At 39.0% G+C, this 24,960-nt stretch overlaps 1 protein-coding gene across 3 annotated transcripts in view; it reads right to left on the reverse strand.

Moving 5' to 3' along the window:
• The window catches only part of PAK5 (p21 (RAC1) activated kinase 5), a 267,718-nt gene that overhangs the window by 182,264 nt on the left and 60,494 nt on the right, over positions 1–24,960 (reverse strand). The window contains exon 1 of one of the 3 annotated variants that reach the window (XM_054574047.1): positions 4,003–4,104. The exons of the other annotated variants lie outside the window; for them this stretch is intronic. The gene's annotated coding sequence lies outside the window, so the exon portion shown is untranslated. Of the gene's footprint in view, positions 1–4,002; positions 4,105–24,960 lie in introns of those variants that run through there. 3 annotated transcript variants of the gene reach the window in all.

Below are 24,960 nucleotides of genomic sequence, written 5' to 3' on the forward strand. Positions count from 1 at the left end.
CCAAATGTTCATCAACAGGTGAACATTTACACAATTTGTGAAATATCCATACTACTCAACAATAAATTGGAATAAACTCTTTTTTTTGGAGGAGGGCAAAAAATCTGAGTAAAGTTTATATGACATAAATCCCAATAAATGTTTCTTTTAATAAAAGGTTTATCAGTATTCTCAGATCCAGTCTAATCCAAGAAAATGTCATTTCCACTGTACTTTTGTTTTATATTTTTAACTGAACTGAGTTTGTTTATTCCTGGACTATAGTTCTTTAAATCTCTTCTGGATATAATTTCCAGCTGAGACAAAAATTTATTCATGCTACAAATTGCATGATTCTCAGAATAAGGATTCTGAGTGAAAGAGGTCAGACCAAGAAAGAGTACATCCCACTGGTATATGATTTCATTTATTAAAATTCTGGGAAATGGTAACAAAAATAAGATCAGTGGTTGCCTGGGGACAGAAGTGAGAGTGGATAGGATGTGATATGATACAGATTTTGAAAAGCCACCAGTAAACTTTCAGGGGTGATAGAAATAGTCACTGTCTTTTTTATGTTGATGGTTTCATGATAGGCAGTTTTTATATGTCTGTTAACATCAACAAAATTGCTTTTTTTAAAAAGAATATTCAGTTCCCTAGTTGTATTAGCCACATATTAACTTGATAACCTTCCAGGGCTAATGGCTACTTTATTGTCAGTACAGATACAAAACGTTTCCATCACAGCAGAAAATTCTATTAGTACTGTTCCACTCCTGTATTGTTTTAAGAAATGATTGAGAAATTTAAAAAAGTGTATGGGAGTTATTCTTCCTGTCAAAATTCTTCAAGGGACATTATTCATTTTAGCAATATTCTGTAATATATGCCAAGTCCCTCAAATATCATGATGTTATACCACACTAAAAGATTCTTTCTGTAGTTAGAGCAACACAGGGTCTTTGTGTTTTGTTGTTTTTTTTTTTTTAATCACAGCTTGCAACTATTTTCTAAGTGCTCTTCAGCTTCTCTTGTTGGCTGGAATCATACAAAGAACCCAATATTCCAGCTGGGTAAAATGATCTCCATATTTGACCTTTCCTATGATCCATAGGAAAGAGGTAAAAGAAAACTTGCACTCATTTAAGGCACAATTTGTCTCTGAAATATAGTATTAAATTGCAATTGCTAAAATCTCTAATACTACTCTTACCATATTTTATGGAAGTTGAATTTTAAATCTCCAGAAATTCAGAAAGCAGTTAACTACATTACTTGCTTAAGGAAGAGACCCCTTCCTCTTAATTTTTGTCTTTCCCAAGAGCTAAATGACATCATCAGAATGAACCTGTACCTCCACCTCAACTTGTTATCAGGAGCCAGATCAATAAACTTCCTGAGTGAGACTGAATAATCAATCATTCTTGAAATATCAGTAATTTTCCAACCCTAATTTGAGTGAACACCAGATTGAGTGACTAACACAAGGGAAAGATGTTTTGTCTGCAGAAGCATCTGCTTATAAAAAAATGCTTAAGAATGGATGTATATCTTGTCACCAAGATTCTCAACCTGGAATCAGTGAAGACAGAGTAAAAAAGCCTAACCACACTTGGGTATTTACCTATGAAAATGCCGGTCCAAGCTAACCGAAGCAGAAACGATAGTTACTTTTGTCTAGCTTTTGCTCAGTGCAGTATCTCATGCCAACCAGAAGCTCTATTTGGCAGTTGCCTATGTTTTATATTTTTAAAGACAAAAATAACTATTAAGGAGCTCCTACCCTTCAGGACGTCATGGATGGAACTGGAAAGCATTACACTAAGTGAAATAAGTCAGGGGGTGAAAGACAAATACCATTTGATCTCACCTGTAAGTGGAATGTAACCAACAAAACAAGCAAGCAAGCAAAACATAATCAGAGACATTGAAATAAAGAACAAACTGACAGTAACCAGAGGGGAGGGATAATGGGAGAAAATAGGGGAAGGGTCATCAAGGAACACGTATAAAGGACACATGGACAAAGCCAAGGCGGGTAGGATCGAGGATGGGAGGCAGGCATGGGAGGGGCAGGAAGGAGTGGTGGGGGTAAAATGGAGACAACTGCACTGGAACAAAAATAAAAAATAATAATAAATAAGTAAATATTAAAAACTGTGATACAAAACAGTTTCCAAACATGGAATCTATAGGGAAAATAAATTATAAGTGTTCTTCTGGAGTGAAAATGTTGAAGCCACCACTGGACTTTATCAGCAAACTGCATAGCTAAAAGTTAATACCGTGGCAGGGATTAGGGAAGTGTTGGCACAGCACAAGGCCCCAGCACAACTGGGGGATTAGTAGGGAGCTCAGCAGTGAACCAAAAATTCCAAATACCTAGGGCGTATGTGTGGGGAGGTGCAGAACCTAAGGCAAATTGAGATTCTCCAGAATGATGTGAAAGACATTAGTGTGGGAGTGGGGAAAGAGGCCTGGTTCTATCCTATTGCTAATTCCTACTCTGTTAGGTAATTTTGTTGGTAGATTTAGTAATGTCTCTAGTATTTAGTAATAACTGTCCTCCTACCCTACCTCTTGGCATATGGCCTTGGAGTTGCTTCCAAAAAGGTGAGGTGTATCTCTCCACCCCAGGTGATGTGCTTTGTCCAACAGAACAACAGTTTACCAATCCAAGGCTAGGTCTTTAGAGACCTTGTCTTTTCCCTCTTTTGCTTTTGCACTACTCCTTTCCCCTTGAGAACAGGCCTGGGCTAGCCTACTGGAGGGTGAGAGACAAATGGAGCTGCGCAGAGTTGCCCCACTCTTTCCAGCTGGGGCCAGCCTAGGCCAGCCACTAGCCAGCAAAGTGCGGACACGTAAGTGGGCACAGCCAAGCCAAGATCAGCAGAGCTGTACAACTGACCCCTGGCTGTTGCAAGACCCATGACTGTAAACAGTTAACTGCAATATGCCACTGATGTTTTATGTTTTTTTATGCAGCATTGTTGTTATAGTTGATAACTGCTATAATGCCTACACTGCCTAAAATACTTGCAAATGAGTTTAACTAGATGGTCTCTCAGACCCCAATATTATGGCTCAGCCTTTTGCAATGGAACCAACACAAGACCTTGGGCTGACCATTCCAAATCTCTCCTCTGTCACTTTGACTGCACTGCCAAATGTTACCACTGATTGGCCTCTAGTTAACCTTATTTATGCAAACTGCTGGACCACCACAGTTTACAGTTTCATGTACTTTACCTTTTAAATTGTCTGCAAAGTTGAAAGACAAGAGCGGTAAGTGTATGGTTTGCTGAGACCTAGTAAGGTTGTGCTCTTACTAACCGAAAATAGAGGGAGGGAGGGAGGGACGGAGGGAGGGAAGGGGGTTGACAGTACAACACCTTCAAAAACTGTTCTCACTCCAGTAGATCACCCTTGAGCCCACCACTCTTTTCTTACCCCTCCCGACCTCACTAAATTATATTATCCAGGAGGTCCCTGAAGGAATGTGAATATGTCTGTCACGGTTAACAATAAGAATTAAGGTTCTGGAGGAATGAGCTCTAGCCTCCAGTCTGTTGATTAAGAATGATATGACTTTGAGTAAGTTATTTGACCTCTCTTAGCCTCAATTTTCTCATCAATAAATTCAAGATTAATACCTGCCCAGACCATTTTAGAGGGTTATTCTGAGGAGAAAATGTGATAACATCTATAAAATTGCTTTAAAAACCCCAAGGTGCTCTACAAACTGTCAGGCTCTATCATAAGCACAGTGCTAAGGGCAAAGGACTTTGTTGGGGGAGTGATAAGGCCACTAGTTAACACCTGGGGATCTCTTGCGGGCTTGTATGAAATCTTTGATGAACGCACTTCTTCCGGCAACACTAAGTAGGATCCCAATGATCTAGCAAAGAAAAAAATCCCCCCCTCTTTCCGTTCCTGAAAGCAATACTTTGAAAAATGTCAGGTCAACATTAGAAGTAGCTACTCAGAGATCTGTCATTTTGTCCTTACTTTAAATCTTACCTTTAAAAGATGTAAAAGGAGGTTGGAGGCCAGCAAGGTCCTATGATGACCATGTCTTCTTAAGGCACAGAGCAAGGAGAACTGAATAAAGCAATGTATTATCCAACCTTCACACCCCAAGGGCATTCAGATGCTGCACAGAGTTGACCTTCTTAGAAAAGATTCTAATAATGATTTCCTTCCCACACACCCACATGATACTGTGAATCTGTTCACAGCAAGGAAGCCAACAGACAGATGGCACTGGAAATATCAGGTGCCAAGTATACACTGTTTCTTCCATGCAAAAGCCAAATGAATAAAAAGTGAAAGAGAAAATCATCTTACTTTTATTGTCTCATAACAAAGGTTAACTGTGAAACTAAAGCGGAACTGCCCACAGATGAATATAGGAGCCCATTACTCTATTCAAGTCACTCTTTCATTCATCAGATAGAAGTAGGATTTAATTGTTTTCAATCTCGTGCAATAAAGGCATCTAAATATCCCATAAATAAATTACACACACTGATGATCATTCTCCTAGCTGAAGTCCCTGAGGCATCTTCAGTATAAGCAAATAGACCAAGTTCTGTTCAATCAGCAGACAAGCTTGCAACCCTTCCTGTTATATATATAGTTCCCTTTCATTTGTTTGCTCTATACTCCTGCCGTAGACAACACACACGAAGTCAATTCAGGATGGACTAAAGAAAATAATTTTATTTTCCCAGATTTATTTATGTACTTCACTTCCAAACAGTAAGGTTTCAAGAGGGCCACCAATATCTGGTTATAGTCATAAATGAATGTTTTCTAAATCTAAAATGTAATCCATTTGTAGGAACCGAATTAGCCCTGGGTCTGTCACTTCCTTGCTCTCTCCCTCTTTAGGGTGTCCCTAAGGAAGTGCTAACATCGACAAGACCAGACCTCCTGGTAAATACTGTGATGGGATATGCTAGATGCAGTATCTGTTCTTTAAGCATAAGCAACATTTTAAAGGGAAATGCCCTTATTCCTTGAAGTCTGTGGTGAGCGGAAAAACAGTCCCCCAAAAGATATCCATATCCTAGTTCCTGGGACCTGTGAATGTTACCTTCTACAGTGAAGACTTTGCAGATGTGATTAAGTTAAGAATCTTGAGATGGGGGCGATTTTCCCCAATTAGCCAGAGAGGCTCTAAATGCAAAGGCCTGAATCCCTATGAAGAGAGAGACAGAGGGAGAGTAAACACATAGAGGAGAAGGTGATGCAAAGGGAGAGATTTGAAGATGCTGGTCTTGAAGACTGGAGTGATGTAGGCACAAGTCCAGGAATGCTGGCAGCCACCAGAAGTGGGAAGGGGTATGGAACAAATCCTCCCTAGAACCTCAGGAGGGAGGGCGCCCCTGCTGACACCTCAGTTTCAGCCATTGGTAGTGATCTCAGACTTCCGGCCTTCAGAACTATGAGAAAACAGACTTCTGTTTTTAGCCACCAAGTTTGTGCCAACTGGTTACAGCACTCACAGGAATTTAATACATACATCTTTAGATGTCTTGAAATATTAGAGCTTATGAAATAGAAACAAAAACCTGAGAAAGCAATATGGCTTTTTCCTAGAACAAATAATTTTGCTTTTAGTTTATTTAACCAGCAAAACTGGCCTGTACTACTTATATAAGAGCTGGGCCCTATAAGCTCATCAAAATCAAGGACTTGTCTGATTGCATTAACATCTCCAGTATACGATTCTTCATGGGCATTTACATATGTCCAATAAATAGATAAGAGAATGAAAATATTAACAAATTAAGAATTTGGGGGGGAAATCATCAACTTCATGCTGAGTAAGTAAATGGGGACATGGGTAGATTGTGGATTGAATAAAAGAGTGGCAGACAACTTTGACTATTTCCCTGATAACAGGCAACAACATGGCAGAGTTTTCACACCTACGAGTTAGTGTGGTGGAATGACCATCCTGAATGATGTGCCAAACAAACTCAAAGTTATCTCCATCTTGCCTTTGGGTTTAACGGTTGGCACGCCCATACCACTTAGCATTAGTTCTCATTACTTTTCAACATAACCCTCAATATCAAGTTTTGCTTTCCATGCTTCTGTTGATTTGAACAAAATCAGCTCCTTCCAACTATTCTGAGAGGCATTTGGGGGAATTCACAGTTTATTTGCTTGTGGTGTGAGTTGCTGATGAAGTTTCAACAGCAGGTTGATGGGAATAAAGAAAAAACTATACAGGCCCTTTATTCCTTCCAAATTAAGTTATCAGAGTGTGTCCTCAGTATTTGATTTAAAATGAAGTAAAATTTAAGCAGAACATACCTTACAGAGCTAGCTATAAGTAATATTAATTATCTGACATTTGAGGCTATTCATTCTTTTTCTTCTTTCCGAGATTAATTGAAAGCTGTCAGTACCAAGTTACTTTTTAGTAAATTGCCATCTTATTAAATTGCCATTGCCTTAGTCAAAGGCTTAAAATGGTGCACTTGTCTTTTTATATGTCATTTTCCACTCTGAATGACACAACATCAAAAGGTAATTTTCACTTTTAATATATAAAACACATTTGACACCCTACATGCTTGTTAGAAGAAAGTAGACTTCAACACTGGGGACTCAGCTCCTTTGTGACATGAGATATCTCACAGGAAGGAAACAACCTTTTACAGATGTTACATTTAGCAGACCATAGATGGTCAATTTAATATCTATAATTCATCTTGGCTAATGGGCTACAAAATAATCAACCTAATTAATGAGTGCAGTTATCCAGTATTCTGGGTGCTCTATATTATATATCTGTTCATTCTGAACTCCTACACCAATGCTTCCCTCGCTGCAATGTGCACACAAATCTCCTTTTGAAATGCAGGCTTTAGCTTAGTGGGTCTGGGGGACCCCAATAACAAGCTCGTGGTGAAGTCAATGCGGCTGGTCCCTAGACTGCATTTTAGGTGATAGGCTTTGAATAAATTAAGACTGAAAAGTGAGTTAACGCTGCTGAAATCCTCAAAATCTGAAAAAAAGTAAGAGAAGAAAAAGTGGGAAATGTCAATGTAAAAACCACGAGAAAAAAGAAATTGTGAATCTAGGTTAATAGATTATATTGTTTGATCTTTAGTTTTGCTCCAGCTTCTTCCCCGCCCTCCCACCCCAGGAGTCAGTGACAAAGAGATCACCAGCATTAAGCAGCAGCACAGTTTTCAAATGACGAGAGCAAGCCCAGCATTAATAAACACCTGTTTCCAAAACTTTCTGCTCTCCCATGAGAAAGAAGGTCTTCCCTTCTCTGGTACTGATCTTCCAAAGACTGACAGTGCTCTTTTCCTTGGTGCCCCTGGCACTGCCCTTCCACAGAGGGCCACCTCAGCCATTGCAGTACAGGTCTCGGAATGCACCTTCTTTGTATTGACTAAGTCCCTGCCCAGGCTTCCCACTGTCCAAAAATGACACAGACATCCCTCTAGCTGAAGAGGAAGAGCCAACAGAACCAAGTGTCTAATTTTTTCTTTACATACTTTTCAAACTGACAAATAACCTGCTATGATAAAGTAGACAGATCTTCAGTACACAACTCAATGAATATTGACACATCCATAACTCAGTCACAACCCAGATCGCGGTCCAATACAACACTCTCCAAGAGGACTTTCTGCCATTATGGAAATACAGTAAAATATAATTAAACACTGCCCAATACATTAACCACTGCGTCACTGAGCACATCAAATGTGGCTAGTGCAATTGAGGAACTTAATTGTTAATTGTATTATTTTAAGTAATTTACATTTAAATAGCCACTGTGTCTGGTAGCTGCTGTATTAGACAGCCCAGGCCTGGAACGCGTCCAGCACCTCAGAAGTTTCTCTCTTGCCCTCCCTGTCAGTATCCTCCAGACACAACTCCTCTTCTGTCCTCCAATACCACCGGTTTGTTTTGGTTGTCTCCAGTTTAACTGTGATCAAGAACGTTTTTACTTTTTAGATCTGGTGCTTTATTTGAATGAATAATTTAAAAAATATTAGGAAATAACCTTTTAGATATTCGCAAAAAAAGCCAAAGTCTTATTTTATCATTATTTTATCTACAAATATTCCTTAATTCTCCCCTCGTCAGGGGGAAATGGTTTTTTAAAGATTTATTGAGAGCTATTAACTCACACACATATACAAAACTGAGATAAAAATATAAGTCAACTTATCAAATATTTATTTAAAAATACTTGTATAGACAGAGTTCTCTAATGGGCTATAATTCTTATTTTAAAAACTCCAAAGCTTTCATCCATACCTGGTATTTGAAGGTATACAATTGTTCTTTTCTCACTTACAAAGCTGAAAAATCCAAAGATGACCATTGTTAACTTTGATGTTTTTGTAAAACTGACAAAATCCAGAACAGTGCTTTGTATGTACTAACACCGGTCCAGGGTTAACTTATGGAAAGAAAAAGATAATAAATAAGGGCTCTAAAATAAGTATTAATTTAAATGTTTGTTTTGAAATGAATGTGAATGTGAGGACATATTTTGCTGTTCCAAAGACTGATGTAATCAGCTGTTATTTCCAGCCCTTTAAAATTACTGCTACTCAAAATACCCAATAACACAGTGTGTTATGATCGATGACAGGATAAATAACTTGCACAAATATGTAAATTAATTTGCTTTCTTAAAAAAAAAACCCATATACTAGAAAAACATAAGCTGATGAATGATATGTGTTCTGGCACAAGTTGCTTAATCCACTGTTGACCAGCAACAGTCCGCAGATGGCACAGGTCTGTGGACCACACTCGGAGCACCACCGCCCTAGACTGTAAGCTCTTCAGAGCCGTATTTCCTAAGGAAGATTTACCCAAGTATTAGTCAGTTATGACTCCTAGTGCTTTATAATTTTGGTTTTTAGCAAGTACCCAATAAAATATTTTAAATAAACAAATAATTTTTGAGCTACACACATCTTTAGCTGTTTAACACGCTAACCTTTATCAGCTTCTGCCCATATTTTCCACCAGAGGGAATTACTCTCTCGGTGGAGGCAGCCATTGTTTGGCTCCCTGTTACCTCCCAAAACACACAGTAAAAATGATCATGCTCAGTAGAAAATTGTTCAATACAGGAATTCTATTAACACAACTAGATGTTTTAAAAAGCTACATATTTTTAAAAAGACAGAGTGAAACATAACACTGACTAAAGAGACTCTAATTCGAAAATTAGTTATAATTCTAATAAAAGACCAATGTAAAAAATCTTCTAAATCTTCCTAAATAAGAATCTCACTATTTGCATGGTGCTGGGCAACATCAACATATGATTATGTTGATCACATAAGGGGCTATATATTTTTGAGGAGGAAAAAGAACTACTCATTGCATGGTTAACATTTTATATGGGAGTGAGTTAGTTATGGTTCTTATCTGTAAGCAATAAAAAGTGACCCTGCTTTATTGAAGAGTAAAAGAATTTATTGAAAGAGTAGTAGGTAATGCATACCATTGCTGAGAAGCCTGCAGAAAGAACTAGGGAGAGTCAAAGGAGGCTAAAGTGGACCATGACTAGAATTGTACCCCTCTCTGTCCATGAGAATATAATAGGTGTTGTTGCATAGCTTGAAAAGCCACCACCATCTGCAGAGGTCATATTTTCTACTGGCCTTTTGATCACAATTGCCAGAACCTGGCACAAGTTCCCTAATCTGTTGTTGACCAGTAATAGTTTGCAGATGGCACAGGTCCGTGGACCATACTTGGAGTACCATTGCCCTAGACTATAAGCTCTTATAAAATAGATAAAACAGATTCTCTCCTGTTCCACTTCTTTACATCATAGACTAGGGTATGTTTATCTGATTGCCCAAGCAGTTCCACAAGCCTGTGTCCCTGCTGCAAAGGAGGCTAGGAAACTGAGCATCAAGCTTCCCTGGCTTCTACAGACTCCAAAAGGAAGTTCTCCCAGCTAGAAAAGGTACTGCAGCTAATTGACAGTCCTTACAAATTATAAACGTACACTGCAATATGTTTCTAAACTATTCATGCTAAGAGATGATATAATTACTAATGTATAGATACAAATCATTACTAATGTATAAAGGACCTGTAAGGAAAAAGGTCCTCTAGCATCTTCCAAACACCAGATGTCTCTTGTTCAAACCTAGTTCTCATGACTCAAAAACATTTTAGCATAAACACGTTTAGATGTTATCCTCCTAGGGAGAGGCTTTGCAATATACCACTTCCTCCTCCATTTCTCCCTCTCACAATGTATTTCCCAAGGCCATCATCTAATTAACAATCACAAAGCTTCCTACAATACAACTGCCTATGAAACGGCTGGCTTCTTCATTAGCTTGCTTCTCTGCCCTCATCTCTTCCGATTAGCAGCTGATAAAAGGAAATCAAAAACACCTGATACCCATTTTTCATGATGGAGAGATTTCATTTCTCTCTCAAGCATGAATAAAATTCAATTTCAGAGAGCTCTTTTCTCCATTTGGGAAATGAGGTTCTGAGTACTGAGGGGCCTTTATCTGGCAAAGACCCCTTTTTGAAAATGTTTACTTGCATTGTATTAATTAAGCAACATACTAATATATTTCCTTTGTAAATGTCATCACAATATATGGAGCATCAGATGTATCCATTTTTAATTCTTTGGAACATCCTGATTCCATTTCCATAATAAAAGGTTATTTGTTATTATCACTATTTATGAGGTATAACTGAGTATATAGCCATACGAATATACATTTTTTAAAAAAGGATATAAGAATTCCTCAATTTGGTTATTTGGTAAAAATTTTATGTAGGAGTTCTGCTCTGTAGGAGACCAACAAACATTTATTAATTTTTAATTATTAATAAATTAATTTATTAATTTATTACTATGTACAAAGCTGCAAATAACAGATACTGTCTTTGACTTTATAAAGCACACATTCAGGTGGAAGAGATAGTCAATAAACATGTAAATTAACAAACCAAACAGTATTATGAAGGAAATTCACAAAGCAATATGATGAAAAGGTAGCATCCTACTTGACATAGGTGGTTAAGGAAGGACCCTCTGTGAGATGTGGTTGTATGAGAAGAAATAAATATGAAAAGTTGGAGAAGGAACATACCAGAAAGCGGGTCCAGCAATTACAAAGTCCCTGAGACGAACTGAGTTTGATATGCCCCAGGACTTCATGGAAAGTAGGGAATGCTTATGCTGGGCAGAAGTCAGATCACAGTGGGACATTTCAGGAATGGAAGAGAGTGCAAATTTATTCTAAGAGTGAGAAGTTGACAAGAGTTGATTTCTATTTTTAAAGTATAACCATTCCTAACAGATTAGAGATGACCAGGAATGGAGTTAGGTAGGTAAGTTAGGGAGTTACTGTGGTCAACCAGGTGACCTAGTGGCTTGGATTAGTGTAACTGAGAGTTATTAGTGGTAGTTAGATGAATTTTAAAAATATTTTAGCCACAGAACAGATAAGAATTGCTGACTAATTCAACACAGGGAATCAGCATGTGGAGAACTGCAAAAATAACAACCAATTTTTCCATCCCTCACTGTATACAAGCCCTTTGTAATGCCTTGTGGCTTCTCATTTTAGGAGGTGGAGTTTGTTCCCCTATTCCTTGTATCTGGCTCATTTACATGACCTGCATTGGCTAACTGAATGGGAGAGAAGCAACACTGAACCATTTCTGAGGTTGGGCTTCAAAAAGCCTCGTAACTTCCATTCTCTTCAGGAACCCTGCCACCCCCATGAGAATACACTGACTAGCCTTTCGGATATGAGACACTACCTGGAAAGAGATCTCCCCTACTCATCCCAAAACCCCAGGAAAGGGCATCCTAGACCAGCCAAATCTAAGCTGATCTCCAGCTGACCTCACGCACGTAACAGCCAACCCACTGTAAAATGAACAAGCACAGCCTAGATCTGCATAGCTGCCTAGACAACCTATAGACTAATGAGCTAAATAAATGCTGGTTTTTAAAAATCACTAAACTCTGAAGTATTGTGTGTTACACAGCAATAGCCTACTGTTAACAATGAAAAAGCAAGGAATCAAGTATAATGTTTAAACTATATAATTTATAAAAGTGCAACAACCCACTCAAGGAAATTCGCATTTGTTTTCTTATTCTATAGGTAGCCCTAAGGTAATAATTATCATAATCAGAGAAAGGCCATGTCACTTGAGCATCATGTGTCTTTGGAGGGGAAGTCTATATTGATGTATGGGACAGACCAGGAAATATAAGGGGTGGACAAAGATAGGTTTATGGAGGTAAGTACACAAAACAGACTCTATTCTTACATTAATAATTATTGTATTATTTATTTGTATTATAACTATAAATCTACTTTTGCTCACCATAGTTTGATAATTCCTGTTCTTTAATTGCAGTAATTTATATGCTGTCAAATTTCAAAGAGAAGTATATAGTTTTTTAAATTCTAGGTGTCAACATAGAATTATCCACTATTTTACCAAATAAGGATATTTTACACACACACAAACACACACACACACACACACACATTTATCTGCTTTTCTTGAGGTGATACTCCATAAATGGAACTCCCTTTTGAAAAATAATGAAGAGCATACCATATTTTTCATATTTTGCTGAGCATGTTGAAAAAATGGGCCCAAATAGGTGTTATTACTGATTCAAGGTTTGTGTACCCCACTCTTCGAAAGCCAATAAGCATCAGAGTTTGGAATAAGAAAAGTTTATGATAAAGGCGGCACCAGCTCAAGAACATGGGAGTACTGACCTTAAAGCTTGGGTAAATCCAAAATCCATTTTAAGAGAGCCCAGAATTCGGACTTCTTGTGCGCAAGGGAAGGGAGAATGGGCAGGGCAGGAGGTGCGAGACACCTCGGCATCAACAGAAGTCCCAGGAAGAGAACAAAATCTCTAGATCTTTGTCTCCTCCACCTCTCCAGTCCTTTGACTCATGCTGATAGGGGTCCAGTCTTGAGGCTTGTACAAATCTTTGCCAAAAGTTCAAGCCTCAAGCAAAATTCATCTAATAATTAGCATATGAGGGGGAAACCGCTCCCCAACAGAATTATCTTCTAGAGGGCAGGCCCCTTGTAGTACAGGCTTCCCTTGCTAGGAGAATGTTCTAGGAACCCATCTGTAACAAGGCACCCACCAACTGATGTTGTTGTGAGAGGCTATGTTCAGATTCAGTGAATTTTGGGGGAACTCTTTCAGTGCATTTGCCCATTTCATGACGGGTGATTTACAAGTGCACCTGCCCACACCGTGCTGAGTGTTCAGCAGTTTTTGACCAAACACAGCATGACTTCCAGGCCCCACCCTCCTTATTCACCCTTTCTCACTTTGAGCAACTTTTTTTTGTTTGTTTCCCAGGATGAAAAAGTCCTCAAGGGGAAATGTTTTGCTCATGTAGAAGAGGGGAGATAAAAAAATATTAGAAGCACTTAAAGGGTTCAAAACTGACAAGTTCAAAAACTATTTCGAGCAGTGGAAAAACTGTCTCAATAGCTGTACTGCCTCAAATGGGCAGTACTTTGAAGGTGACTGAAGTTTAAATATGTAAGAATCAATACCTAATTTTTTATCAATAAATTTTAGTCTTTTTGGATGGTCTCCCTTAATATCCACAACAGGAGCTATTCACCTGAAGGCCGAGGGCGAAATACAGGCTAGAATTAAGACAGTCTGAGAGGGCCAGCGTTTCACTCTGTTACAGTGCTAGTCTGTAGACTCTTATAGAAGAGTGAGCGTGGGAAAAGGACCAGGGAGATGAGCACTTGGGCCATAATGTGCTCCTGGACAAGTCCCTTCATCTCTCAGTACTAGTTTAATCACCTATAATCAAATAGGAGAGCTCTGAGTTTTCTAGGTTCCCCCCACCCCAGTGCACCAAGCATAATGCCTAGAAAATAAAAGTCTTTCATCTTTTCCATCAATTATTCATGTGGGATGCAACATAAAATTATTAAGGAAAATTCCATAGTCAAATCTCAAAGTCTAAGAATATTGTCTCAGTTTCATCTAACCGCAGATTCATGTAAAATAAACGAAAGGGGGATAGAAAAAGTTAGATCTTACCAACTCCCCTGAAGGCAGAAAAAAGGAGTCATGTCATAATCTTAGGGTGTGTACATAGCAGGGAGTATGAGCATATATATACCTCTTACAGGATACTGTGACATTAAATAACATAAAATAAGTATATCAAATAACTGAACACCCATATAAAAGGAGAATAAATAATAGACAATTAAGGGCTTATGTAATAATGACATCACAAGTAGGTGGTTTTCAAGTTCATCTAACAGCACAATGTCAGGAGTGCGAGTCAGCTTTTCTGTGATTTTCTTGGCTTTCCTCTCTCATTGTCACAAGATAGCTAACACAACTCCAAGCATCATGTTCTAACATGACTTTATTCAGGGCAGGAAGAAAAGGTGTTGCGGTTTTCCTTTGTGTGTGTCTGTTTTTATAACAAAGGTAACTCTTTCCCAGGAGGCTCACCTCCCAAAAGACCTCCCTCCTCTCAGGACCCATTCGTCAGAATTGGATCGTGCGCTTATGTCCTCTGTGCAAAGGAGGCTGCGAAAGCTGACATCTGGCATTTTTATTTCTTAGTTCCTTTAATGGTAGTAGGATTCTGCCACCAAGGAGGAAGTTTGGGAGAAAAGTTAGTGGGGAGGCAACCAACAGTTTCTGCTACAGTATATTGAGCAGCTGAAACAACTTCTGGCAAATAATTATTGGCATTAAATTTTGAAAAATATTTAATAAATGCTAGTTCCTTTTGTTACAGTCCTGCTAGCTTCTCCATATGTACTAAATATTTGCTATTAATGCTGGGGACAAAAGAAGAAGCCACATACCTAACCTGACAAGCTCAGGGTAGGCCCGTAGGGAGGGCCTACAAACTCGGAGACCGAAAGTAACCACACGGGGTGGTCTGAACAAAAAAATTCCTGACTAAAAGTGAGTCATGTGGGTAGTCACATCCTAGGCCTGTAGGTTCCTTGACAAAAGTCAGTCTTTACCTCAAGTGAGCTTGTCCATTATCTTTTTGCATCTAAGATAGCATATCTGTGGAATGTAAAAGTAATCCCCTTATTCCAGACCCCTCAAAGGCAGTACCTCCCACCCAGAGCACAAGACCACAGAACCCTTCATTGTTATCTTGTTCCCTCATACCATTTCTGTGTTCTGTAAATGTTACCTATCCTGTACTCAACAATGTAAAAGAAGTATGTTTCTCTCCATTTTATTCTTTATCCAATCTCAGAAATGTCCCCACTTGGCTTTCTCCCATCTCCCTAATCTACCACCAATAAATTTCATGTAACCCCGTTATGTCTCCACCTTTTATTCTAATGTATAGAATAAGCTGTAAAACTACGTTCTCCAGAGCATTTTCTCAATCCATTGAGATTTTGCTTGCTGGCAACTGTTGTCAGTTTGGCTCAAAGAATCTCTTTTAAGATGTCTTCTTAGGCTTAATATTCTTCGTCGACAATGCTCTATAGGCTCCAATTCTCATTAGTAAGCATGCCCAGGGTCCTTTGTGGACATAACAACTCCCCACAATTTTTTATGGTCTTGGTAGTGTTTCCTTTCTACTCCTCAAGCATAGTGGACTAAATGCTTCCTCATACCTTCCTGGTACAACCAGAGAGGGGCACGTACCTTAGGAAGGACCAACTTATACTTTCTCAAGGCTCTGAATTTTGAGTGAGTGATGCAATGGCAGTTAGTGGTGGCCGCAGCAGTGGGGGCCTGCCTTCTGACAGTCCTGTTCCTACTGTGTGATGCTCACCACGTGTCCTGTGTCACATCAGCCTCTAGCAGATATTTCCCAGGTCTTTGTTCATGGGCCAACATACCTATTCCCAGTTACTGTCAGCTTTGGCTCCTAACAGTTTACACACAACCCTTTTCCCAAAGAACTGCCCTCAACAGACAGGAATCCCCTCTCCAAAACATGCCTGGGGGCCATGATTTCCTGGAGCCAGCTCCTTAGTAATTCATAAGAGCTTATTGCGAAATTTCTTTTCGATTCCACATCCAGTTTTTTCACACTGGTAGCTTGAAAGAAGCCATGATGGGGATATTTACAACATGGAAATTGGCAAATGCTATAAACCCGGTAACTCCTTTCACCAGAAAGCCCACTTTAGGAAGACATTCCTGATGGGGAGGCTGCTCTTCCTCCAGAGGCAGTCCACATCCAAAGACTGACTGGTACAGGAGCATAAAGCCTGGCCCTCTGTCTCAAGGTGGAATAATTCACTGATGATATTTAAGCTCCAGAGCTCCTTGTGGAACCAAGCTGAGGCTCAGCTGCACCTGAACGCTTAGTTTTGCTGAACTCCTTCTTCTGCCCTATCCTGTTGCTCTTACTCCCTTACAGCTTTCTCCAGAGAAAATTCCCTCAGTAGGTCTTCTGCACAAGAACCCAAGTTCAGGCTCTGCTTCTAGGGGCCCCAGCGTGAGGCACCCCTGGAATGCCCTCGGCTCCTCCCATGACCTTACCAATAAGTTTCTTCTTGCTAAAAACAGAGAGCATACGTTTTTATTTTATTCACACTGAAAAATGAAGAAATTAGAAGCATACAGAGGAACTCAATAACCACCTTTGTCTACTGGGAAATAGCTTAAGAATTTTCAGGGAGCAACATATCCCAGAAAATTAAATCTGTGAAAACTAAATGTATGATCTCAAGCACTGAATCAACTGACCTAATCTGACATGTAAAGATGTTTAAAAAGGAAATGTAATCTTTTCAACTACAGTTACATTAGCATTATTTCAACAGTCAGATGAAATACCCATACCCATTTAAGTCAAGTATTATGTAATAAAACACTCTACTTTATTACACTCAGCCAGTTAAACTCTACTGAAAGAATCTTCCTAACATAACTCCAGAAATACCCTACACATGCATTCAGCTGCAGTAAAATCTTTGCAAGTACCTTTGCTTCAAGTTAACATTTTTTTCATTAGTGCCTCAAACCTCAAAAGTCAATTATGCTTTGAAAACATCAAGTCTTTAAATTATTAAATGCTTTCACATTTCCACTCAATAAGACAACCTTAATTAATACAGAAATTAGAACCTTGTTCACATTAGCAACTCAAATAAATACCTCCTAGGTTTTGACTGGAAACATGCAAATGTAAAGTCTTTGACCCACCCTGCTGTCAGTTAATTTTCAAAGGTCTTTAAAGCTTATGCCAGAAGATGGCACAAACAGCCCTTAACCCTGTGCCCCCCAACCCCCTGCCCCACATCCGACATGCCCAGCCCGGGAAGGATGGTGTGTAACTTGTCCATAAGTTAGGCATCCAGGGATGCAAAATATGGCAGTGTAAACATCCTCCTCACCAGACTTACTGTAACTCATTTCACAGAATAGGTAAATCCTGAAAAGCCCCCCACAAATCAGTTCAAAGGAAGAATCTAAATCAAGGATCTCTGTAATTAAAGGAACCCTGAGGTGAAAAGTTCTGAAAAGTGAGGAATCCTTTTTTAAAAGAGAATTTTAAATAACCACTATCCAACTTATTTATTTTTACATAAGGTATTTAATTTTTATACATGGCACTTGATTAAAGTAAGATAAAGCTTGATAGCACACTGTAAAAACATTCGCTAAGTACCTGCTTTTCCTAATGTAAACTATAGACTTTGGGTGATTATGATGCATTCATGCAGGTCCATCAATTGCAACAAATGTAAATACCACTTTGGTGGGAGACACTGATAATGGGGAGACTGTGCTGCGTGGGGATATATGCGAAATTTCTGTACCTTCCTCTAATTTTGTTGCGAACCTTAAACTGCTCTAAAAAATAAAGTCATAAAGAAAAGCCTATTTTTCATGGCACTTATTTACAGTGTTCTATTTACTGTCAGCCTTTTCCACCAAAACGTAAGCCCCATGAAGACAAAGCCTTTGAGGGTTGTTGTTGTTGTTGTTGTTGTTGTTAACAGTAGGGCCTTTAACTGCTCCTGGCCCAGAAAAAACTGTTCAATAAATATTGAGTAGGTGAAGGAAGAGAGGAAAAGTGAATACTGTAATATACAGCATGGTGCTATAGTTAATAATACCGTATAGTATGTTTGCCAGGAAAGTAGATCTTAAGAGTTCTCATCACAAGAAAGAAATGTGCAATGTAGGAAATACAAGTATCAAATCACTGTGTTGTATTCCTGAACCTAATGTTCTACGTGAATTATATGTCAATTTAAAAAAGAAAAGAGAATAAATGAGGACCTAATATTTACTAGTGAAACTCTATTCTGATATATTAACAAAACAGCAGCAAATGCTTTTGCAAAGACATTTAAAATATTAAAATTTTTCAAAATAAGCAGAAGACAGCATTTCCCAGGTTTCATGTCCTGAGAAATGAGAGTAATCTGGTTGAGAAAAGAAAGCATCAGTCAGGCCAAAATTTGATTGCATGTATTTGCTTCCTTGACATACTAAGTGAAATTAATTTGTGTGGTTACTTGGAAAGCAACTGACACATGTCCCCAAATGCAGTAAACAGTAAGCCAAACCCAGGGGCAGTCCTAAAATTGCACTGTTCAATGTCGTACTGCTACCCCCATGTGCCTACCGAGTACTTACTTGAAAAATGCCTAGTTTGAGCTGAGATGTGAGATGTGCTGTTAAATGTAAAATCCCCACCAAATTTCCAAGATTTGGGGCGAAAGAGGTAAAGTATCTCATTAATAATGTACACACTCTCTGTATATTTAAATGATAATATTTTGCATATACCACCTTAAAACATGTATTATTAAGATTCACTTCACATGTGTCTTTACTTCTTCATGTGGCTCCTGGAAAAGTTAAAATGACATACATGAGTGACTCGCATAAAACTTTTTGGGCCAGTGCTGCACTAAGGATGTCCTGCCTCAGGACAGCGAAGGCTCCTTACTGCGAATGCCTGTGCTTTCCTACCCAGAGGGCTACAGAAACACACGGAGCCCTTCTGAACACCACGGCAGTGCTGTCGAATAGCTGGTGATCCTGGAGGCAGCCTTTAGCCAAAGGTGGAAAGTGAGTTATGTCAAGACACCAGTTTTCTGGCCTTTCATTTAGAAAATTCAGAAGCCTGTTCTGCCAAGTTTTATGGAATTCCACAGCAGGACTGAGTACCAGTTGCTCATAAGGATAACTCACTTGATAACATACCCTTCACTGAATTATTTCCCTTCCCTGCCTCACTTCTACTTGTCCATGTATCTCCTGGGAGTAGTACTTCCTCCAAGAAATTGTACTTGCAGTAGAGTCCTCTCTCAAGGTTTGCCTCTGGGAGAACCCAAATTAAGAAATTATGATGCCCTGGTCAGGTAGGTCAGTTGGTTAGAGCATTGTCTCGATATGCCAAGGTTGCACGTTTGACCTCCAGGGCACATACACGAATCAATCGATGAATGCGTGAATAAGTGGAACAACAAATTGATGTGTGTATATGTGTGTGTGTCTCTCTCTCTCTCTCTCTCTCTCCCCCTCAAATCAATAATAAAAATTTAGAAAAATACAATGTGGAAAGCAAAACGAAAAACCTACTACATGTATTCCACACCCTTTAATCTCTCAAGGAATTTTATTTCAGCTCTTCATAAACTTAATTCTTTAAAGCTAAAGTTTCATAATATCCTTTGTGACTATCACACCCACTGTCCTACTTTATCCAAGACCGAATGAAAATAAAATATGTGACTATAAAAAGAAAATATAAAAGTTAAATTTCATCAAATCTATTATAGGGTTTTTTTTTTTCTTTTTCTCCTAGGTATTTTCTTGGATTCTACTCAACCCAATCTTTAAGACTATTTTATAGCTCTGTTCTCTTCTTTAATATTGTTGGGAAGTTCTTTTAAAAGGAGACACCGGAGTTAAGAGAATCCTGTGATTCAATAGAGGATTTTGTCATATTTCAACATGGAATTGAATCTTTAGGCCAGATGCCTCATCATTTTCTTCTTCATAACATAAATGGCCTGATTTGAAGAACCCCATAAATGAATGAACGAATGCACTCATGAAACAAACCTTCCACATTCTAGGTCTTCCGAGGGCATCTTCATTCCCAGTTCTACTAATTTCCTTCATGCTGCTCTGTTTTTAAACTTTTACTTGAATTCCTTTCCTCTTCTTTCTGAATATCTTCATAGTAATGAATAAATTAGTTACCCATATAAAATACACCTACTCTTTATTGTCTTATAGTGTGTAACCCATCCCATATTTTAGGCTGTAAGCCTCACGGTGAGGAGAATGATCAAACAGTGAACTTAGGTATTGACAAAAGTAAACATGGACATCTGCTGCTCTTGATATTTTCATGACAGGATTCTTGCAGGAACGGGACTCTGCTTTAGAAGCATGCTGCCCCTGAAGATGCTTCATGGTCTTATTGGGATTGCAGGCTCTTTTATGTCTTCCTACAAGAGCAATATACGTAATGCATGCTTCTTAGGACAATAAAGAACTGTGCGCACATGTATCTTTTGCTCATGGGACAGTCTCATGTGGAAATAAGCGTGTTGCTAAGTTATTTATCCCAAACCTGATGTCCTTCCTAGACTTATGTTTTGTGGTGAACTCATCATGCTATTGACACAAACATAGAATCCAACACTGTGTAGCTCCCAACATAGGGGGAAACACACTCATGTGGAAAGGAATAGGCTCAAACACATGAATAGATCTGTCTCCTCTCCACATGCCAAGCCTGTGTACCAACAATGATTCCTCCCTCCAGTCCATGTGCACTAAGGGCTAGCACAATTCCTGTCTTCTTCAATCTCATGAGACTTCAGGCAGTGTGAGCTGGTACAGAATAGTGAGTCCAATTGTCCCAGCTCCACTCCAGTGATCTCAGATTGGTAGCTTGAAATTGGTCCCACGGTGAGAGTAGTTATGCCACAAGAATCAGCCAGCACTAATACAACTCAGGGCTTAGCACACATTGGATTGGGGGGGAACTAAAATGAACATAGCAGCTTATTAAAACAAAATGAGCTCTATCCAGACAAAAGAAACCGCTGGCCTAATAAGGACAAGAAACACCTCAGTGCAGTGCACAGACCCCATTCTCCATGAACTGTCCACTTTGCCTTTGGCCTGGAGGTCATGTCTACGGAAAGGTAGCAAAGCTTTTACCAATGTGGAACCAGATTCCAGAGATCACTGAGTCTAGCTTTATATCTGCTTTCCAAAAGCAACCAAAGCCTTTGTGACTCTAGTCACAACACAGTTCCTTGAAGAATTAGACACAAATGTTAATATTTGCTTAGCTCCTAAGAACTCTTAATGAAAAAGCAAGCAAGCACCCATTATACAAAAAAATTCAAATGAGAGAGGTTTCACTTTACACTGTGTACTATAACAGGGAATCCCAGAAAAAAAAAATAATCTAGAGGGTATAGGAGTTATGCAAGATGCTGCAAAATCTAGCTTTGCCTCTTTATATTTTTATATTACTATTTCTTTTCACTGCTAAACATCTAATAATGCCACATTTTAAAGAAATTACTTTGTCGCACATTTATGTTTTTAAGAAGCTATTGCTGTATCACATCTTATAGGTAAGTGTGCTCATCCATTTACATTTTGGGAAACAACTTTTCTTTGGCAAAATGTACAGATATCATGCTTATCTTTGGAGAAGTGTTCAACTATATGCCTGATTGTTGCCTCACACCTGTTGGAAATCTAAGGTTGTTAGACTTCACTGAATTACCTGGAAGAGCTTGTTAAGACAGGCCTCCCTGGGCTCCAGCCCAAGATGATCTGACTCAGTAGGTGGGGCCCATTAGCATCCCTAACAACTCTCCAGGTGAGGGTAGCCGTGAACTGAATTTTGAGTAGCCCTGCTCTACACAATGCCACACCTTGAGTATAGATGCTGTCCATGGTCCAAGGTCCAGAAAGGAGGTGCTTCTGGTCCTGTGCACGGGTCCTCTGTTGAGCCCGCAGTAATGCTGTTACAATGTTTACCCAAACACAGCTGGGGTTGACTCCCTGGAGCAAGGAGGACAATGTTGCCTGGTGACAGAATATTGGGTCATTGAAAAGAGGATCTTGTAAGACTCCGGAGGACTATTTTAAGCTCTAAGTCTAAGGTTACACTCAGGTAATAATATACATATTCTCTATTCAACATCCATCTATGAGCCTTTAGTCAAATAAAAACTTTTACGTAAGTATACAGCTTCATATTGCAATAAGCTGCTACCCTACTGGGAGGTGTCCCCCTGCCCTCAATTTGTCCGGTGCTTGTATTGAAGGGTATTTCAATATCTGTAATTAAATCAAGCAGCATGGATGCCCTTTCCATGTGGTTTCACTGAGTAGCTGTGGCAGCCAGTGTTCCAGTCATATGAGGCAGATTTACTGCAAATAATGATGGCCTCATTTTTTAAATGTGTTTCAAAAAGTAGAACCAAAAAAGAAAAAAAGAGAAGCTTAAAAAGCTCATTCTAGACTTTCAGGGCAATGAAAAAATAATGAAAACATTGTAAAACATGTGAGTGGAAGTGCCACTCACCAGAAATCCAGTACTAAGAATTGAATGACTAGTTAGATGAAATATCCATTCTGGGAAAACTCCCCAAAAATGGTTCTTGCTTTCACCTCTGAGCAAAACTATCCCACACAGGTCTGTTGTTCTCCCATTCAGATTTGGACTCATAAAAAGGCATACTGTCAATAGTGCTTCTACAAATCCATCATTCTGCTTCTGACAGAATGTCCAGAAAGTATCCCAGAAGTTCCCGTCACAGAATTTCAGGGCTTTGATGTTTTAGAGAAAATGCATATTTATCCAAATTTAGCTTCTTTTTCTTCATCTGATATTGCTACTCCTCCCATAAAATTACAGGGCCCATTCTAAAAAGACAGCTTATTCAGCCCTAGCTGGTGTGGCTCAGTGGATTGAGTCTGTGAACCAAGGGGTTGCCAGTTCAATTCCCAGTCAGGACACATGCCTGGGTTGTAGACCACATGCCCAGTTAGGGGCACACAAGAGGCAACCACACACTGATGTTTCTCTTCCTCTCTTTCTCCCTCCCTTCCCCTCTTCCTAAAAATAAATAAATAAAACCTTTTTAAAAATAAAAAGAAAAAGATAGCTTATTCATTTAGCACTATGCATCATGCTAAGGAGTCTTCCTTACAGTGTAAGCATGCATAGCATCACTAGTGTCATTCAAAAATTAGACAAAATATTTTCTCCCCAATCTCCGGTAATATTGCAGGCTGAGCTGAACTGGTAGAAATGATAAAGGGGGAATTAACTTCAGCTTTACTCTCTTCCTGGTCTCATTATTTCTCATCACATTCCAGGCATGATGCCATATTAAGCCCACATAAGGTCTCTGCTTCTGGGCAGTATTTTTCCCTTGTTTCAGGGAAACAACATTCCCTGAAGGTTCACAGTAGGGTGGTGATTGCCAAGAATCCTTCCTCTAGAACTTCAATTTTTACCTGATTACTAGACATATACATGTAAATAATACAGTGAAGTTGAGCCAATAAGATGGGCATTTTGCCAAAATATTACAGAATAAAGTTGTGAAACTGCAGAATAAGTGAAATGAACAGTATTTTCTCAACTTTTTATTGAAACATTGCAAAACTATAGAACAGTTTCAAGAGTAGAGGATTCATGCCCATGTAACCTTTATCTACATTCCTCAAAGGTTAACCTTTTGCCACATTTGCTTTCTCTGTCTTTCTGTATGTGTATGTGTGCATCTAAACGTATACATAATTATACAGATACTTACATATGTGTATATAATATATGCATAGGCTTTTTTGGGAATCATTTGATAGTTATTTACAGATATGACATTTTACTCATAAATATTCAGCGTATTTCTTATAAGACCAAAATCATTCTACCACATGACCACAATATACTGATTGCATTTAGAAAATTTAACATTGACATAGTATTATTTTCTAATATACAAGGTCTGTTTAGAAGGTATCTACCCATGTAATATGAGAAATAGAGACATTTATCGAAGGTACAAAATACAAGAAACATTGCACATGGACAATGACACCTTAGTCCCCTTCAAAATAGGCACCCTGGGACCTCACACAGTTCTCTCATTTGCCATCAGCTGCCCTGTCATATTTTCCTGAATCTCATTGACAGTCTGAAATTTCTTCCCTTTCAAAGGTGATTTCAGTTTTAGGAAAAGCCAGAAGTTGCAGGGTGCCAAATCTGGGCTGCGGAGGGGCTGAGTCACCTGGGTGACTTGATGTTTCTCCAAAAACCTCTGCATGAGATGTGATGCATGAGCAGTTTGTTGCCATGATGAAGCTGCCAATCACCAGTTGCCCAGAGTTGCGGCCTTCTGAATTATGAATAGTTTCCACAGAGGAATGTTCAAACTTACCACAAAATTTGCTGCAGATTCATTGCTCTGCTTGCTCAGTCATTTTGAATGTGACAGCCACACAGTACACATGCTCAGTCAACAATATCTACCAGCCCCACTGACTAATACAGTGAATCCATCATTTTTCCACATGCACATTCCAGTCCACTCTCCTTGGCTGCCAGGTTACATCGGTGTCATGTAAACCAATCTCATTATATTCACAATGGCTAGCCTTTTTCTGGACAGACCTTGTATAATCAAAGTTTCTGAATTGTCCCAATAATGTTCTTTATAGCTTGATTGTTTTTTTCCAGGATCTTAACCCGTGCCACACCCTGCATTTAGTCATCATGATCCCTGAGCCTCTTTTACCTAGGACACTGTGTTGGTTTTCACGGCATTGACATTCTAAGAGTACAGCTGAGTTTTTCAACGATGGTACTCTTTGATTTGCCCAATTTTTTCCTCACAATTGCATTCAGATTTAACAGTTTTGTCAGAAATTCTGCATAGACAACATTGCATCCTTTCTCAGTG

Source organism: Pteronotus mesoamericanus, unplaced genomic scaffold, assembly GCF_021234165.1.
Source record: "Pteronotus mesoamericanus isolate MK-2021 breed Mesoamerican mustached bat unplaced genomic scaffold, CSHL_Meso_final contig_25, whole genome shotgun sequence".
In the NCBI taxonomy this organism is placed as follows: Eukaryota; Metazoa; Chordata; class Mammalia; order Chiroptera; family Mormoopidae; genus Pteronotus; species Pteronotus mesoamericanus.